This window comes from Rutidosis leptorrhynchoides, chromosome 2 (genome assembly GCF_046630445.1).
Source record: "Rutidosis leptorrhynchoides isolate AG116_Rl617_1_P2 chromosome 2, CSIRO_AGI_Rlap_v1, whole genome shotgun sequence".
NCBI lineage: Eukaryota > Viridiplantae > Streptophyta > Magnoliopsida > Asterales > Asteraceae > Rutidosis > Rutidosis leptorrhynchoides.
This window is the reverse complement of record NC_092334.1, coordinates 673,412,833-673,423,840: the sequence shown is the minus strand read 5'-3', so window position 1 is coordinate 673,423,840 and position 11,008 is coordinate 673,412,833.

Sequence of the window (11,008 nt, the reverse complement as noted above, 5' to 3'; positions counted from 1 at the left end):
ATGTCGTTCTTTAGAAAAAAATGACTACCTCTTTCAAATATGGATTATAACTTGTAACTCTGACTATAAACCACCACTTTTTCAGTTTAGTTTCACAAATTAAAGTTCGTTATGAAACCATAGCAATTTGATTCACTCAAAACAGATTTATAACGAAGAAATTATGGGCAAAACAATATTGGTTAGAAATGGATAATTTGATTACGGGATTAATTCATTAAAATCTATACTAACCATATCCTAGCTAACTTTTCTTGTATTATACATGTATTCTAACATGTCATGGTTACACAATACATCGGATAAATCAAAAGACACCACATACACAATACGTGTAACTACAATAGCGGTATTGTGGGTCATGATTGAGTCTTATACAACACGTGTATACTATGTACTACTAACTGTGGACTACTAACTATGGACTACTAATTGTGGACTACTAACGTTGGACTGCTAACTTGACAACTTAAACAATCACACGTGATTGAAAATATAAACTTAAACAATCACACGTGATTGAAAATATGAACTTAAACAATCACACGTGATTGAAAATATGAACTTAAACAATCACATGTGATTGAGGATATGATATGAATAATAGTTGTATTACATTTTGATATACATATATATTTGTTACGGGTTCATGAATCCAAGGACGACGGCCATATTTTTAATAAGTTGAAAACTTATTATTAATATACTTTTACTACCGTGAGTATATAGTCCCATTTTTAAACTCTAAAAATATTTTGGGATGAGAATACATGCATTTTATATTTTACGCCATGGACAAAAGTACTTAAAATATATTATACGTTGAGTTGTACCACATTGCATATCTTCCCTAATAGCTTGGTAACTAATATTTACATGTTGTAAGAACATGTAAGCGCGAATCCTATTGATAGATCTATCGGGTTTGACAACCCCAATCGGGCTAGTCGCTCTAGTATCGTAAACGGTTGCATAGTACTTCGTTTTTACTACACTTGGTACAATGTAGGGAGATTTCATAATAAAGGGAATATGCTACATTAATGGTTAAGTATGGTTACCGAAGCGCTCAACAACTTATAGAATACTATTATACACTTGCGATTGTACATATATTTATAACTATGAAATCTTGTGGTCTATATTTATATCGATGCTAAACCTATATATCTCACCAACCTTTGTGTTGACTGTTTAAGCATGTTTATTCTCAGGTCCTTAAGAAAGTCTTCCGCTGTTGCATTATCTGAGCAAGCTGTGCATGGAGTCTCATGCTTTGGTTTAAATAAAGTGTTGCATTCAATAAAACCTTTGTCATGTATTATATTCGACTGTTATGTCACGTGTGTAGTATTTGGAAACCGATGTATTTTGGGGAATATTTCTTAAATAATCGCCCACTTGTTTAAAACATGCATTATGTATAATAATGGTGTGTTTTTTTAGAAACGAATGCAATATTTTCTAAAACGTATCATATAGAGGTCAAATACCTCGCTATGGGACCAATGAATAACGTACCGCGTTTATAGTAGTATGGACGGGTCATTTCAAATACATTACATTTGGTTACATCGCGAGGTACTTGACCTCTATATGATACATTTTACAAACATTGCATTCGTTTTTAAAAGACAAACTTTCATTACATCGGAAGTTGACGACGTGCATACCATTTCATAGTACATCTAACTATAATTGACGTAATAATAATCTTGATGAACTCAATGACTCGAATGCAACGTCTTTTAAAATATGTCATGAATGACTCCAAGTAATATCACTAAAATGAGCAAATGCACAGCGGAAGATTTCTTTCATACCTGAGAATAAACATGCTTTCAAGTGTCAACCAAAAGGTTGGTGAGTTCATAGGTTTATCATAAACAGTAAAATTTATCATTTTGATAGACCACAAGATTTAAATACATTACACCTATTTCGTGTACAAAACCATTTTTCATAATGCTTGGTAGAGTTGGTTCGTATCCTTTTCTCCCCCGTAGGTTGCCTCGCGATTTTTAAATAACCGTACACATATCTCGTGCACAAAAATAATACACATAACCTATGTATAAAAATCATTCTCTCGATACATAACATTCACTTTGATTTTATTGCTCAACATGGTAACCGACCTTAACATATAATGCGCATAAATAATATCCCCAAAACAGAACATTCGTCTGTATAATACATAAACTTCGAAGTACTAAACACCACGCCCACTAGCTCTTCCGTCTAGTGAACATTCTGGGTGGGGGTGTTAAACCCGGTAGCTACCTTTAGGATTCGCGTGAATTAGGGCCATACCCGTTTCTAATTCTTAGGTTACCAAGCAATAATAATCAGGGGAAAATATTCACAACAATTAGTTGCAATTATCACGTCCAACTAATTCAATAATAATCCACAGAACTTCTGTCTGCATAATAATTCATTCGAGGAATATTTTGCTTGTGTCATATCGCGTCAAACATTTATAAAAGCATTTCATGTATTCTTAGTTCAAAAATATATTTTAAAAGCAATTAATAAAGCAGTTATAAAAACAGCGCATGTATTCTCAGTCCTAAAAATGTAAAGAGTAAAAGGGAATTAAATGAACTCACGATACGATATTTTGTAGTAAAAATATGCACACGGCGAAACTGAACAATGCAAGGTTGGCCTCAGATTCACGAACCTATATCAAGTATATATATTAACACTTATAATGAACATATAATGGTATTCAACTCGGTTTATATTTGTTAATCATATAATATATTACTTATTTAAAATAGTCATGTATTATTATTTCAAAGGTTACATATAATTATATACATGTTGTTTTTTTATTAAAATAGTAAATTGGATATACTTATGATTTATGTAATAACTCTATTGTTATATAATTATAATAGTACTAAAATAATGATAATAATAATAATAATAAAGTTGTTATAATAATAATAATGATACTAGTAATAATAAAAATGATAATAATAATAATAATAATAGTAATAATAATAATAATAATAATAATAATAATAATAATAATAATAATAATAATAATAATAATATAAGATAGCTACCTCAAGGGATTAAATAAGCTTCTAAAAAAAAATTGCTCTAGCTTAGGCTCGAACCTGAGACCTCTCACTCAAACACCCACACCCTTAACCATTCTTCCGTCTTGTATCTTTCTGTGTTAATATCTAATTAAAACCATATAACCCATATCATCATCATATAAACCCATGATCATCATCATTTTTATCATTATAACATCATCATCATCTACTATCATAACCTCGTTTATCATCATCATTTAACAATATCGTCGTTAAACAAATGATTCTAAAACTCGTTTTCACATCCTGACCCTACCACCATCTTACATCCCACTAATTATATCTCAAATGAATACATCTGATTACCTTATTTTTAAATTTCTAAAAGCCCATGTTACAATATCAAGTTTCTATTTTCTATTAAAGTGACCATCTTTCTTGCTATCACTTTCATTATCTTTATCAATATCAAAATCATCATCATCAACCTCATCCTTCGTTATACTCAACTGTATTTTCGTGTCATCACTGCATCACTTTCCATCTTTATCATTGTTCATCAAAAGAAAAAAAAATATATATATATAGCGATGTGTTTACTTGCAGGTTGCTTCGAACGGAAAGAAAAAAACTTATGATATTGGTTCGGTTCTTACTTGCCTTCGAACAGAAACATAAGTAGACTAGTACGCAGTAAATTGGTGGCAACAGCGGTGGTGATTGGTGGTTTAGGGTGATCCGAGTTTGAACAATAACGGGAATGGAATGGTAGCAGGTGATGGGTTTATGGTGGGTCTCGATGGATCAAGGTGGTGGGTTCGTCGATGGTAGTGAAAGGTGATTTTCGAATGTAATAGAAATAGAAACAAGCGAATAGCAGGAAGATATGGGGTGTTAGGCTGTTGTGAGTTTGAAAATTAAGAGAGGGGGAGAGAAATAGAGAGATGGAGGTGACTTTAGGGTGTCATGAAGGTGATGGTTTTCGATGGAGATGGTGATTGATGGGTGTTCATGGTGACGGTGATAGTAATAACCGATGGTGGTGTTTATTTTAAGTGGTGTTTGATGATAATAAACAGTAATGAAGAAGCATCAGTAAAAAGAGGCTTACGGTGGTGATTAAGTGGTGATAAATGGTGAGTTGTGGTGGGTGGTTCATCAAACGAAGATAGAGAGAGAGAGAGATAGAGAGGTGACGAGGGTAGTGGTAACCGGTTGTAGTTGATGATGGTGGTGGTCCTGGGGTGGTGATGGATTATGAGGAAACAGTCGAAGTAACTAGGATGGTAATTATAGGGTAGTTATAGGTGATTCATGGTGGCCGGTGTTAGAGTGGTGATGGTGTAATGTATCTAGTCTCGGTTGAATACAACAACAACAACAACAATACCCAATCCCACGAATGTAGGGTATGAGGGATGTGGAGTGTAGACAATCATTCCTTGTACCCTAAATTAGAAGGAAGTCACTACTACACCCGCAGGTATATAACCCGCGACTAGATAAGATCATCCCTCCCTCTACTCGAGAGCCAAGAGATTGTTTCCCAAAGGACCTCCGGCTAAAAATGCTCATCAAGATGAAATAGTGATGGCAAACGTACCTGTGAGAGTTATGTGCACATAGAAAGATGCAACCATGCAAAGTATCCATAAAAGAAGACACATATAGCATATAACATACACATATTCTCGGTTGAATGTTAACTACAAATATATATATGCATATAACATACACATATTCATTCAACCATTCAATCTAATGCAGTACACAAAATATTATAATAAATATTATAAAAGTAAAATGAATTATAGAAGTAATAGTATAGCAGCCAGAGAGTTGGACTCTTCCTACCGACACCAAATATTAGGAGTATTATTTTGTGCCCCGTTGTTAATCAGTAGCGGATTAAAAGTACTCAGAAAAATCGCAAATTTTTATATTAAGTTTCTTTAATTACTTCAGTCATTATGGTATAAAATTCGGTCATTAACTATTAAATAAAAATTACATTAATTATTCACTCCCAACCCCAAGTAAAATATAAAAAGTTTTAAAATTTAACAAATAACTCCTAAATACGTTTTTACTAAACCTATAATTTATAAAACTCATTTTCGAATCACCGTTTATTTTAAAATCACATAAGTTCCTTTTTAACTCGTTTACTACTAATCGAATGAAAATTGAGTGTTACTATCATTTACTAAATAACTTCGAAATCTTTTATTTTCCATATATTATATGTATATATATAAATACATTTTTATATCATGTTTTATTATATAACTGAATATATATATATTTTCAAATAAATATATTTACAATTAACATTCATGTATATATATATATATATATATATATATATATATATATATATATATATATATATATATATATATATATATATATATATATATATATCTATTTACCAATAGTTGTTCGTGAATCGTCGAGAACAGTCAAAGCTCAATTGAACAGTTCGTAATTTTGAGACTCAACCTAACGGACTTTGCTCATTGTGTCAAAAATATATGAAATCATATCGAGAGTTTGATTTAAAATTAGTCAAAATTTTCCGGGTCGTCACAAGATTTGGGTTGTTCCTGAGATATGATCCTGAATAAGTACAAGTATATGCATTGCTATCAGTTGCGACACTTAGTGATCAAGTCACAGCTGATGTAAGAAAAAAATGAGCTTCTCTCATGGACATTTTGTCCATTGTTGCAATACGACGATTGGAAGAATCGTTCGCTTTTTACAGATGACTATAAATAATTGTGTGTTTCAATGTAAAGGTATCTTCATTAAGATCTGTAATTTTGTATATTAGAATTTATGCTTATGGTTTACATATAATATGTCGATTTTTTTTAGGTTGCTCCACTCTTTTTACTCGATGAAGAAGGCTCGAGATCAAACAGTTGGTGCGTTGCTCCAACTCATGAATTAGTAAATAATATTAACGATCGAATGATGGTGTCGTTAGATGGTGATGAGAAACGTATTTAAGTTTGGACAACATTTGTCAATCGGAACGAGACTCACATTTTAACAGTGAGTTGTACACAACCGACTACCTAAACAACATCGACATTGGGGGTTTACCAAAGCATAACATGAAATTTAAAGTTGGTGTACCGGTTATGCTACTTAGGAATGTAGATCAAACAGGTGGTTTGTGCAATCGTACTCGCTTACAAATAATTGAACTTGCTGACTAAATGATAAAAGCAAAGATTTTAATAGGTACACACGGCACCACAACTGCAATTGGATCAAGCAGGTGGTTTGTGCAATGGTACTCGCTTATAATCGATGTATGAACTATACTTTATCAAAGTTTTACTAATGTGTGTTGTTTACAAAACATATTTTTACTAATTCAACCACAACAGTACTTTTGACACTTTTCCTATAATATTGTTATTTCATATATAAGTTTTAAAACCAATAATGTTTACAGATGAGTCCCCGTGCAACGTACGGGCTCATAAATCTAGTATTATATATATGTTACAATAACAAGAACGGTAATTGTTAATTGTCTTTTGCCATAGTGGATGCTCACATACATTTGTTGTATATATAATTTGATAGAAAGACTAATATACCCTCACATGTTTGGCACATGGGATTAGATAACTGACAAATTTAATGGAATATAGACAGAGGGATTACCGGAGTTACAAAGTACAAGTTAAGGGACGATGCCAGCAAAAAAAAAGTTTAGGGATGACCTTAGAAGACTGGATAGAAGTTCAGGGACGACGAGTGATCAATCCATAGTAATGAGTTACTTAAATAAGGATTGAGTGCAATGAGATTAAGATAGAGGATGGGATGTTTGATGATTATTTTGGGCCCTGGTGATCGTCTTTCACTTTGGTAATCAAGTGATCAACCACGCTGAACTGGTCTTGATTGTTAATTAGCATGATTCACCTTAACGCAATGTAAAATTTCCTTGGGCAAGATCACAAGAGAAAATTACAAAGGTTCAGGCAAATGGCAGAGAATCAACAACCTATAAATGAGAGGCCAAGCTCTCTATTTATAGTATTCAAAATATTCGCGGTGCGTGGACTGTTTAACTATCCGCGGAAACTTACCAAAGTGACCCGCAGTCTTTTATTAACGTGGCAACTGATCCGCTATCTTTATTTTCAGCGAATATTCCAAGCCTTTCAAATATACTTCGCGTTACTTCTGTTTTTAGCCTTTAGCAAATAAAATATACATATACAACGCTATGTATATGATCAAGTCCCTCCAGTTTATTATGATACATTTTGCGAAGCCAATGTATCATGATAAAGTCTAAAAAATAAAATATACGACTTTAATATACTTGCAACAATTTTTAATAATTTTCCATCGCTAATTTATTACCGTTGATTTTCACAATGCCAACGCGTAAAAATAACAGCAACTCTGCAAAGCTATCAAATCAGAAATGCTGTAACGACTATTTAATTTCCGTTGCAACGTTGCGGTAATTTTATGTGTTAAAAATTAATCATTGCCTTTACGACTTCCTCTCCTAGATTTTAATTATAAATAGCCAATCAACTCGCATAAACAACTTTACGCTTTCACCTTCAATTTCTTAATCGATTAAACTTTCTTAACGAAATTTTCATGCATCACTTGCAATTTAGCGATTCATCCTTTGCCATTTTTTCAATCCAACACCAGATCTATTTACGTTATCATAAATGGCATCTTCATCATCTTTCAACACACCTAGCACCTTCGTTTCATATATGACGGAGGCAAAAGTCCAAACCCTACAACAGTATTATCCACTTCTTGCGCAATTTTCACCCACCGCCCCATCAACGGAGGATAGGGCCAATGCCCCTCCTAAAGGCATGATTACGATATACGAGACCGCCATTTCACATGGCAATTTACGCCTGCCACTTACTCCTTTCTTTCGCAGTGTATGCGAGTATTACAAGGTTGCAGTTGCTCAACTGCACCCCAACGATGTCAATAAAATAGTGCTTTTTGAGATATACTGCAAAGCTCTCAATAAGCAACCATTACTTAACGCCTTTCGCGCTTTTAACAGCCTTACACCTTATGATAAGTGATAAGGCTAAAAAGGAACATATATTTTATAGCATTATTCCCCAAGAAAGACAAGATTTTAGTTGGTATTGTTCGATTTACAAGCAATATTCGTTTAAATATTAAAAAGTGAAGACAAAAGGCAGATTCGACAAATTAAAGACGGAAAGGTCCAAAAAGCTAAAAAGTACAAGATTCAATCAAAAAGGTTCAAATTATTGATGAGGAACGTCTCAAAATGACAAGAGTACAAGTTACAAGACGCAAAGTACGCGATTTAAAATAATACGCGAGGACGTCCGAAAATCCGGAACCGGGACCTGAGCCTAGAAGAAACGCCCGACGCAACGGACCAAAAATATCTACTCAACTATGCATATAAATATAATATAATATATAAATAATTATTAAAATTATTTATATATTTATATTATTTATTTATTATGTCGGCAAGCAATTAGACAAAAGATCATGAGCTGGAATCTCTTTCCATGCGACTCGCATGGCTGGAAGGGGAAACTCATGCGAGTCGCATGATCCCCTTTTCCAGGCCACATTCTATTTAAAGCGACTTCTGGCATCCGTTTTCTACACACATAATATCTATCTCTCTCTCTCAATATATACGTAATATATATATATAATTTATATTTTAATTTTAATTTTAATTTTAAATCCTAATAATAAGGGTATGTTAGCGAATGTTGTAAGGGTGTAAGTCGAAATTCTGTCCGTGTAACGCTACGCTATTTTTAATCATTGTAAGTTATGTTCAACCTTTTTACATTAATGTCTCGTAGCTAAGTTATTATTATGCTTATTTAAAACGAAGTAATCATGATGTTGGGCTAATTACTAAAATTGGGTAATTGGGCTTTGTACCATAATTGGGGTTTGGACAAAAGAACGACACTTGTGGAAATTAGACTATGGGCTATTAATGGGCTTTATATTTGTTTAACTAAATGAAAGTTTGTTAATGTTAATATAAAGATTTACAATTGGGCGTCCCTATAAATTACCATATAAACTCGATTGGACACGATGGGCGGGATATTTATATGTACGAATAATCGTTCATTTAACCGGACACGGGAATGGATTAATAGCCACTAGAATAATTAAAACAGGAGTGAAATTACATTCAAGGGTAATTGGTGTAATTGTTAACAAAGTAGTAAAACCTTGGTTTACACGCAGTCGATAACCTGGTGTATTCATTAAACAAAGTATTAAAACCTTGTTACAATTCGAATCCCCAATTAGTTGGAATATTTATCTTTGGGTATAATAATAATTTGACAAGGACACTTGCAATTTATATTTATGACTGATGGACTGTTATGGACAAAAACCAGACGGACATATTAAATAATCCAGGACAAAGGACAATTAACCCATGGGCATAAAACTAAAATCAACACGTCAAACATCATGATTACGGAAGTTTAAATAAGCATAATTCTTTTATTTCATATTTAATTTCTTTATTTTATATTTAATTGCACTTCTAATTATCGCACTTTTATTTATTGTTATTTAATCGCACTTTTAATTATCGTACTTTTTAATTATCGCAATTTTATTTTATCGCACTTTTATTATTTGCAATTTCATTATCGTTATTTACTTTACGCTTTAAATTACGTCTTTTATTTATTTTATATTTTACATTAGGTTTTAACTGTGACTAAAGTTTTAAAATCGACAAACCGGTCATTAAACGGTAAAAAACCCCCCTTTATAATAATAATATTACTTATATATATGTTTGTATTTTTATAAAAGTAAACTAATATAGCGTTGAGCTTTGTTTAAAGATTTCCCTGTGGAACGAACCGGACTTACTAAAAACTACACTACTGTACGATTAGGTACACTGCCTATAAGTGTTGTAGCAAAGTTTAAGTATATCCATTCTATAAATAAATAAATATCTTGTGTAAAATTGTATCGTATTTAATAGTATTTTCCTAGTAAAATATAAGCTATTTTGTATACACCTCGTACGACATCAAGTATTTTTGGCGCCGCTGCCGGGGAACACTCTTAAACGCCGGAAGCGCAACGCTAATATAAAAAAAAAAACATATTTTAAAGTGTATTTTAAGTTTTTCTTTATTATTTACAAAATATTAAAGTATTTGTATTTTATTTTAGTAATTTATTAAGTTTTTATTTAAATTATATATTTATATCTTATATTATATATAAAACAGAAATTAAAAATAAATATTAAATAATTACGTGACCTGTCATTTGAACCAGTCCAATTGAACCAGTTCAGGGTGTCCATGCGACTCGCATGACCCACCCCCTTATTCCATGCGACTCGCATGAAGGGGTTGACCAGGCCACATCCAAACCCTAATCACACATTTATTACGGATATTATTTAATTATTATTACTTAAACCCTAAAAGTATTATTATTATTATAATTAAGTTTTTAATTTATTTAGTTATTTTTACTTTTGTTTAGTTTTATTATTTATTTACTTAATACTATAATAAAAAAAAAATATAAAAATAATATTTTTATAAAATCTAATATTTTTATAACTTTTTATAACTTTTATATTTTGTTCCTTTTTAATCGTTGTAGCGTAATATTTGTATCTTTTAGCTCATATTTAATTTTAAACTTAGTTTTTGCTATAGTGATTTTTACTCCTAGATTTTTAGGCTTTGCCGTAGAATTCCTTAAGTGCTTTTTCTTTAAACTAAGATTTAGGTGCTTTAGAATTTTGCGACGCCTTTTTAAGTTTTAGTTTCTTTTTAAGTTATTTCCATTTGGGATTTAGTTTTTCCTGTAAGCTTTAATATTTTTAGACCTTTTACTATGTACCAATTATCATTCCAATTAGTAATTTC